A 9,494-nucleotide genomic window follows, 5' to 3' on the forward strand; every position below is an offset into this window, starting at 1 on the left:
TACAGCTATTCTATGCTTCTATCTTTGCACACAAGTGACTTGAAAGACACATCCCATCCAATCAAATGCCATAGAGCGAGTGCCATCGGCCATGGTGATGCATTTCCGCCTCGACTGTAATGAGCCAACTAACTCTCTGCCTGACATTCCAAATGATCTCCCTGAAGGAGTTCAAACAATAAATATTGAAATCCAAACATTTTAAAAATATTTTTTAACCTTTATTTAAATAGGCAAGTCAGTTAAGAACAAATTCTTATTTTCAATGACAGGAACAGTGGGTAAACTACCTGTCCAGGGGCAGAACGACAGCTCGGGGATTTGAACATGAAACCTTTCGGTTACTAGTCCAAAGCTCTAACCACTAGGCCACCCTGCTGAAGCTTCTGTCTTGCTGCCTTGTGACTATTGCAGATTATTCAAGTATCACTTCTGCACAAACAGACTGATCAGAAACATTCAGATATGAGGCAGTGCCATTAACTATAGTCAACTGAATTGAGCTCAAGGTAAATACTCCTGTGTGCATCCATACAGGCAGAAAGGGAAGAGTAACATTATTTTAAGAATAATTTTGAACCCATTGAGAATGTGTGACGCATGTGATGCCACACAAGCCCTGTGCCACTGCCAACCCCACGTGACTTGGATCAGCATTTTCATCATAAGCATAAACAAAGAGTCAACATCTCACTGTACAGCAGTGAGATCATTTCTTATTTTCGGAAAAGAAATTTGCAAAAATCCGCGTGCTCCTCTCTTTTTCATGTAGGATGCGTGTGAAGTTGGTTACTTAGTAACTCTCACATCTATTGGCTTTCCCGAATATTGAGCCGGGACCGCGCAGCGCGCTCTGGTAGAGCTCGTGTGTGTGGTGGAGCGACCTCAAGAAGAGGCAAGGGAAGATCGTCAAAACGTACAGCGCTGACCGAGGAGTCTCGCCGAGGAGAAAACGGAGGAAAAAAATATGAAAATATGAACGGACTGAAACTGCTGAAAAATCTTTACGTTGGGAAATGTAATTCTGAAACTAATCCAAGTAATACACTATAAGGATATCTGCAAGGACTATTTACAACTGAAAGTAAAGTGCACAGAAATATTGTCTCCATATTTTTTCTGAAGAAATTACCGGGAATGGAATGGGGGAATTTGCATCTCTCCAAGGCAGGTGAGTCACAGGCAACACTTGAATATTAAGAGCTAGTATTCTGTTTTTCTTAGAACATTTTCATGGTGAAATTTGGCTAAAATTACTGCTAATGTAGCTATAAAATGCATCTCAGTAGCCTATTTGATTATATGCATGGAATATTTTACTTTGCAGTGAGACACTGATGTTTTCTATTCAGCCGGTGCTGAAACTGGACATGGTGTCCGGTGATGCGCGTGCCTTTTAATTTGAGTGTCGAGGACAGAGAGAAAGATAGAGAGAAAGCTAAGTGTAATTTGAGCTCAAAGTTAAATGTCTGTTTGTGTTGGGCAGTCTGGTCTCATGCATTGGGATCCTTTATTATTGTGCAGGGAACGAAATCACATGGTTGAATATCTCTGGTATGTCGGTTAGTGATGGTGAAATTGAGTACTTGTTACTTGAGATATGGTCTTCCTGTCGCTGGCCTCTCCGTGCCCTGCGTTACTGGGGTGCTTGACCATCGGTTGTGATTGAGAATTCTATGCGCTAGTCCGAGCGAAGCTCCTGTGGCTACTGAATGTTCACATAACAAAACCTTCACTAAATTATAAGGCCATAAATGTGGGTGCCAGAGGAGAGAGGAGTTTTTCTCTTGGTAATGGCATAACGCTACTGCAAGTGAATCTCTGGTTGAAATGGGCGCGTGTCCAGACCTGCTGTATCCGATTTCAGCTGCCCAATATGATGGTCCAGAAGTTCTGACTGGATTCATAGATTTTTGGGCTGTTGTTGTATCGATCAAATTCAAGTCATGCGTAAAATATACCCCTATTTGTTTTCGAGACGTTTATGTATTATAATTACCGGTGGGCCTTTTAATCATGCTATATCAACGATAATACTCACGGATGTTATGATGTTGTTGTTACTATCCTAGGCTACTGTTCATTGCTAGTGTTTTATTGAGTTTAAAAAATGGTTGTTACACAGTCATTACATAGTTGATAATACCTTCCAGTGTTTTTAGTAAATGATTATGTGAGTCCACCTGTCTACGTCTCCATATGCACAATAAAACGATGCCGCTTTGCTCTAGTGTTCTGCTCGTTTCGTGTTATAGGCTACTCAAATCATGCATTTTCATGGTTTATTTTTTGTGACGAAGAAATATCGAAAATCAAAACGACCTATTTTACTGTGAGAAATCGTTTCTGTCATGGAGTTGTAGGGTTATAAAATTGGCATCTTTTAACATTCAAACCGGCTGGTTTCCCTGAATGTTTTCTCTTTGCGTTTTTCTTTATTTTCCCGGACGTTTAGCAGCGGAGTAAAATGGTTTCATTGTAGTCTTCTAGGGGATGAAGGAAGAAATAACTTAGAGAGCTGAATTGCAATGGGGAGAGAGGATGAGAGGAGAGGATATAGAACATACAGACAAGGAGTTGTCATGGTGATTCGGTGAATAATTGTTTCCCCTAAAACCAAGACATTTGTAAGAAATTCCCCTTCCTATTCCCGCTCATTCTTACCTTTGAATATAGCCTATAGCGCAAAGGAGCAATTAGCCACATTATTGCATAGAAGCTTTTGATGTTGGACGCCTCTTACATGTTTTAATTTATGTTCTGTCTCCCAATATGCATTTCCTTCCTTTATGATCCTTTGCATGTAACTTTGACACCATATTGTACTGTGTCTATTTCGATTTGACGGTGTGTGCTTTTAGTATAATGTAATGGATTAGGCATGCTACTAATGTTCATTCTCCCCCTGTCCCCTTCTCCATTCTCCCTGTCCCCTTCCCCATTCGTATTCCCGTCCCGTGGCCTAAACGGGTCTTTTCCCAGTTGCTTGCTCTTTGGGTTGTTTTTTCTCTCCCATGCACCAGTCATGATGACAACATTATGCATATTCAGAGAAAAGGGCCCACGTTCGTTTTTAAGTCAGACAGTTATGATGACATCACTCATTGCCAGAAATATTGTGACAGACACAGCAATATAAAGGCTTGTAGTTAAAGAGTTTTTATGAAATAAGAGCAGGAGAGAGAGAGAGAGAGAGAGAGAGAGAGAGAGAGAGAGAGAGAGAGAGAGAGAGAGAGAGAGAGAGAGAGAGAGAGGTAGAGAGAGAGAGAGAGAGCAGAGAGAGAGAGAGAGAGAGAGAGAGAGAGAGAGAGAGAGAGAGAGAGAGAGCAGAGAGAGAGAGAGAGAGAGAGAGCAGGAGAGAGAGAGAGAGAGAGAGAGAGAGAGAGAGAGAGAGAGAGAGAGAGAGAGAGAGAGAGAGAGAGAGAGAGAGAGAGAGAGGGAGAGAGAGAGAGAGAGAGAGAGAGAGAGAGGATAACTTCTTCACTGCATGTTTATTGAATCTTACTGGGTCCTGTCATCACCTTTACCATGCCCACTGATTGGAATCCTGGCAGAAAACAAGATGTTTATAGTGTGTCTCACAGCATTATATAGTGGTGGAGTCAGACTCTTGTACAATGGAGTGTATGATTGGGAAGCTAGTCTATTGGGAGGCTAGTCTATTGGGAAGCTAGTCTATTGGGAAGCTAGTCTATTGGGAAGCTAGTCTTTCCCCAAAAGTTGTCGCTATGTGTTTCATAATTTTCCTTCAATTCGCATGAGGCTGAATGTATGTCACAGGAGAAAGCATCCTAGCGAGCGAAACAGCGCCCCTCTGTCTCAGTATGTGTAGCCCATCTATCTGATGCTGTCTGGTCAAAAAGAGTATGACATTGTAACATTGAATGCGAGGAAAGCCATTGAGCATTTGGCCTCCCTTAATAATTATTATATATTTGTTTACACTCATTTTTTATTTCGAAAAACACACAAAGAACATGTACCATACATACACAGCTTATTTTTTGCTGTCTTTACTAATGAGCGAAGTTACATTCACATGTTAATGGTACATTTTTGCTGTCTTTACTAATGAGCGTAGTTACATTCACATGATAATGGTACATTTTTGCTGTCTTTACTAATGAGCGTGGTTACATTCACATGTTAATGGTACATTTTTGCTGTCTTTACTAATGAGCGTAGTTACATTCACATGTTAATGGTACATTTTTGCTGTCTTTACTAATGAGCGTAGTTACATTCACATGTTAATGGTACATTTTTGCTGTCTTTACTAATGAGCGTAGTTACATTCACATGTTAATGGTACATTTTTGCTGTCTTTACTAATGAGCGTAGTTACATTCACATGATAATGGTACATTTTTGCTGTCTTTACTAATGAGCGTAGTTACATTCACATGTTAATGGTACATTTTTGCTGTCTTTATTAATGAGCGTAGTTACATTCACATGATAATGGTACATTTTTGCTGTCTTTACTAATGAGCGTAGTTACATTCACATGATAATGGTACATTTTTGCTGTCTTTACTAATGAGCGAAGTTACATTCACATGTTAAGGGTACATTTTTGCTGTCTTTACTAATGAGCGTGGTTACATTCACATGTTAATGGTACATTTTTGCTGTCTTTACTAATGAGCGTAGTTACATTCACATGTTAATGGTACATTTTTGCTGTCTTTACTAATGAGCGTAGTTACATTCACATGTTAATGGTACATTTTTGCTGTCTTTACTAATGAGCGTAGTTACATTCACATGATAATGGTACATTTTTGCTGTCTTTACTAATGAGCGTAGTTACATTCACATGTTAATGGTACATTTTTGCTGTCTTTATTAATGAGCGTAGTTACATTCACATGATAATGGTACATTTTTGCTGTCTTTACTAATGAGCGTAGTTACATTCACATGATAATGGTACATTTTTGCTGTCTTTACTAATGAGCGAAGTTACATTCACATGTTAAGGGTACATTTTTGCTGTCTTTACTAATGAGCGTGGTTACATTCACATGTTAATGGTACATTTTTGCTGTCTTTACTAATGAGCGTAGTTACATTCACATGTTAATGGTACATTTTTGCTGTCTTTACTAATGAGCGTAGTTACATTCACATGTTAATGGTACATTTTTGCTGTCTTTACTAATGAGCGTAGTTACATTCACATGTTAAGGGTACATTTTTGCTGTCTTTACTAATGAGTGTAGTTACATTCACATGTTAACCTCTTCAACCTATGGGGGCGCTATGTCATTATTGGATAAAAAGACGTGCCCGTTTTAAGCGCAATATTTTGTCACGAAAAGATGCTCGACTATGCATGGAATTGACAGTCTTGGAAAGACAAAACTCTGACGTTTCCAAAACTGCAAAGATATTATCTGTGAGTGCCCCAGAACTAATGCTACAGGTGAAACCAAGATGAAGTTTCATACAGGAAATGCCCCAGATTCTGAAGGCGCTGTGTTCCAATGTCTCCTTATATGGCTGTGAATGGGCCAGGAATGAGCCTACCCTTTCTGTCGTTTCCCCAAGGTGTCTGCAGCATTGTGGCGTGTTTGTAGGCATATCATTGGAAGATTGACCATAAGAGACTATATTTACCTGGTGTTGTAACGTCGTTCTTCGTTTGTCGAAAGAGAGTCGGACCGAAATGCAGCGTGGTTGTTACTCATGTTCTTTAATGAATGAAATGACGATACATGAAAATAACGTAATATACAAAATACAAAAACAACAAACGGAACGCGAAACCTATTACAGCCTATCTGGTGAACACTACACAGAGATAGGAACAATCACCCACGAAATACAAAGCGAAACCAGGCTAACTAAATACGGTTCCCAATCAGAGACAACGAGAATCACCTGACTCTGATTGAGAACCGCCTCAGGCATCCATGCCTATACAACACCCCTAATCAGCCGCGATCCCAAATACTACAAACCCCAATACGAACATACAATATAACATAAACCCATGTCACACCCTGGCCTGATCAAATAATTAAAGAAAACACAAAATACTAAGACCAAGGCGTGACAGAACCCCCCTAAGGTGCGGACTCCCGGACGCACCTCAAAACCATAGGGAGGGTCCGGGTGGGCGTCTGTCCATGGTGGCGGTTCCGGCTCGGGACGTGGACCCCACTCCATAAATGTCCTAGTTCCTCCCCTTCGCGTCCTGGGATAATCCACCCTCGCCGCCGACCATGGCCTAATAGTCCTCACCCAGAACCCCACTGAACTGAGGAGCAGCTCATGACTGAGGGGCAGCTCGGGACTGAGGGACAGCTCGGGACTGAGGGACAGCTCGGGACTGAGGGACAGCTCGGGACTGAGGGACAGCTCGTGGCTGAGGGGCAGCTCGGAACTGAGGGGCAGCTCGGGACTGAGGGACAGCTCGGGACTGAGGGGCAGCTCGGGACTGAGGGGCAGCTCGGGACTGAGGGGCAGCTCGGGACTGAGGGGCAGCCCCGAACTGAGAGAAAGCCCAGTACTGAGATGAAGCTCAGGTAGGTAGTAGGCTCCGGTAGATCCTGGCTGGCTGGCGGATCTGGAAGATTCAGGTTGACTAGCAGATCTGGAAGATTCTGGTTGACTGGCAGATCTGGTAGACTCTGGTTGACTGGCAGATCTAGAAGATCATGGCTGACTGGCAGATCTAGCTGCTCTATGCAGACTGGCAGATCTGGAAGAGACTGGTTGACTGGCAGATCTGGAAGATATGGGGGGGGGGGGGCTTGCCTTCACCAGTGATTTTACCAACACACTGCTACTCGTGGATTCTGGGTTGTCTCCTCCAAGCTTCCTGGTGAAGCTTCTGCCAGGTTCATGTTTAGAGGCTCTTGGTGAAGCTGCTGCCAGGTTCATGTTTAGAGGCTCTTCGTGAAGCTGCTGCCAGGTTCATGTTTAGAGGCTCCTGGTGAAGCTGCTGCCAGGCTCCTTCTTAGAGGCTTTTGGTGAAGCTGCTGCCAGGCTCCTTCTTAGAGGCTCTTGGTGAAGCTGCTGCCAGGTTCATGTTTAGAGGCTCCTGGTGAAGCTGCTGCCAGGCTCCTGTTTAGAGGCTCTTGGTGAAGCTGCTGCCAGGCTCCTGTTTAGAGGCTCTTGGTGAAGCTGCTGCCAGGCTCCTGTTTAGAGGCTCCTGGTGAAGCTGCTGCCTGGCTCCTGTTTAGAGGCTCTAGTCATGTCAAGAGATGGAATGACGTGATGAAATGAATAGTAGTGGCTTATGTATTGGTTGTGTGTGGGGGGATTGAGTGTTTGTGTGTATGTGTGTGTGTGTGTGTGTGTATGTGTGTGTGTGTGTGTGTGTGTGTGTGTGTGTGTGTGTGTGTGTGTGTGTGTGTGTGTGTGTGTATGTGTGGGTGTGTGTTTGTATGAATTATGTTCATGTATATGTAGCTAGATTGTCATAGCAGCTTAAGCAGAGGTTGGTTGTATAACATTCTTCATGCGTTGGTTTGAGGTTTGGTCAGGAACAGGAGTAGGAACTACAGTTGAAGATTACATACATGTTAGCCAAATACATTTAAACTCATTTTTTTCACAATTTCAGACATTTAAACCTAGTAAAAAGTCCCTGTCTTAGGTCAGTTAGGATCATCACTTTATTTTAAGAATGTGAAATGTCAGAATAATAGTAGAGAAAATTATTTATTTCAGCTTTTATTTCTTTCATCACATTCCCATTGGGTCAGAAGTTTACACACACTCAATTAGTATTTGGTAACATTGCCTTTAAATGTATTAACTTGGGTCAAACGTTTTGGGTAGCCTTCCACAAGCTTCCCACAATAAGTTGGGTGAATTTTGGCCCATTCCTCCTGACAGAGCTGGTGTAACTGAGTCAGGTTTGTAGGCCTCCTTGCTCGCACATGCTTTTTCAGTTCTGCCCACACATTTTCTATAGGATTGAGGTCAGGGCTTTGTGATGGCCACTCCAATACCTTGACTTTGTTGTCCTTAGGCCATTTTGCCACAACTTTGGAAGTATGCTTGGTGTCTTTGTCCATATGGAAGACCCATTTGCGACCAAGCTTTAACTTCCTGACTGATGTCTTGGGATGTTGCTTCAATATATGCACATCATTTTCCTCCTCATGAAGCCATCTATTTTGTGAAATGCACCAGTCCCTCCTTCAGCAAAGCACCCCCACAACATGATGCTGCCACCCCCCGTGCTTCACGTTTGGGATGTTGTTCTTCGGACTTGCAAGCCTCCCCCTTTTTCCTCTGAACATAACGATGGTCATCATTGCCAAACAGTTCTATTTTTGTTTCATCAGACCAGAGGACATTTCTTCAAAAAGTATGATCTTTGTCCCCATGTGCAGTTGCAAACCGTAGTCTGGCTTTTTTTATGGCAGTTTTGGAGCAGTAGCTTCTTCCTTTCTGAGCAGCCTTTCAGGTTATGTCGATATAGGACTTGTTTTACTGTGGATATAGAAGCTTTTGTACCTGTTTCCTCCAGCATCTTCACAAGGTCCTTTGCTGTTGTTCTGGGATTGATTTGCACTTTTCGCACCAAAATACATTCATCTCTAGGAGACAGAACACGTCTTCTTCCTGAGCGGTATGACGGCTGCATGGTCCCATGGTGTTTATACTTGTGTACTATTGTTTGTACAGATGAACGTGGTACTTTCAGGCGTTTTGAAATTGCTCCTGAGGATGAACCAGACTTGTGGAGGTCTACAAAAAAATGTCTGAGGTCTTGGCTGATTTCTTTTGATTTTCCCATGATGTCAAGCAAATAGGCACTGAGTTTGAAGGTAGGCCTTGAATGTAGGCTGAGGTACACCTCCATGTGACGCAAATGATGTCAATTATCCTATCAGAAGCTTCTAAAGCCATGACATCATGTTCTGGAATTTTCCAAGCTGTGTTAAGGCACAGTCAACATAGTGTATGTAAACTTCTGACCCACTGGAATTGTGATACAGTGAATTATAAGTGAAATAATCTGTCTGTTTACAATTGTTGGAAAAAGTACTTTCCAACATTTGTGGAGTGATTGAAAAACTAGTTTTAATGACTCCAGCCTAAGTGTATGTAAACTTCGGACTTCAACGGTACACTCTCCCTGACACTATCTGGCTGACCTTGTGTGAAAATATCTCTTATATCGATGTTAACTAAAGGCTCAGAGAACTCAGGCCTTACAGACTACCCTCAAGACAAACCTACCAGTGTCCTGGTCAACACTTGTTTTTCCGTTGATGGACAGCAAACAACAACAACATCATCTTTAAGCAAACCCTTCCACTTCACAGTGAAGCAGTAACTATAGGTACGATATGAAGCTTTGATGACTGACGGATCCTAAAATAAATGACATTCTGAGATGTCTCGGGATCTTAGTATCAAACAGGTTGCACTGTCATTAAGTCTCTTTTTCATATTGTCACTTTTCTCAACCCACTGCCTCCCGGTCTGTCCACAGTTGGAAAAGAGAAGATGGGAGCCAATCATTT

General features: G+C 42.3%; 1 pseudogene; it reads left to right on the forward strand.

Moving 5' to 3' along the window:
- Positions 1 to 827: 827 nt before the first annotated feature.
- The window catches only part of LOC118363919 (neuroligin-3-like), a 516,872-nt pseudogene continuing 508,205 nt past the window's right edge, over positions 828 to 9,494 (forward strand).

The sequence above is a fragment of the Oncorhynchus keta genome, chromosome 30 (assembly GCF_023373465.1).
Source record: "Oncorhynchus keta strain PuntledgeMale-10-30-2019 chromosome 30, Oket_V2, whole genome shotgun sequence".
In the NCBI taxonomy this organism is placed as follows: domain Eukaryota; kingdom Metazoa; phylum Chordata; class Actinopteri; order Salmoniformes; family Salmonidae; genus Oncorhynchus; species Oncorhynchus keta.